We start from the raw sequence: 204 nt of genomic DNA, 5'->3' as shown, positions 1-204 counted from the left end.
ATAATTATCTAGATAAAGATTTTAAAGTGATAATTCAGTTTTCAAGATGAGACTTTAGCACATTTTTCGAAATTGATTCCAATCTGTAAATTGTCCAGTCAATTTGAATTCTCATATTGGTGTCAAAAATGTGCGATTACGACAATTAAATTGCAATTTTCAAATTCAAACTTACAAATTTCAAAACTTTAAACTTAAAAATTG

Source organism: Chironomus tepperi, unplaced genomic scaffold, assembly GCF_022539635.2.
Source record: "Chironomus tepperi strain 1889 unplaced genomic scaffold, CSIRO-AGI_Ctep_v1 contig_309, whole genome shotgun sequence".
NCBI classification, from domain to species: domain Eukaryota; kingdom Metazoa; phylum Arthropoda; class Insecta; order Diptera; family Chironomidae; genus Chironomus; species Chironomus tepperi.
This window is presented reverse-complemented; position numbering follows the sequence as displayed.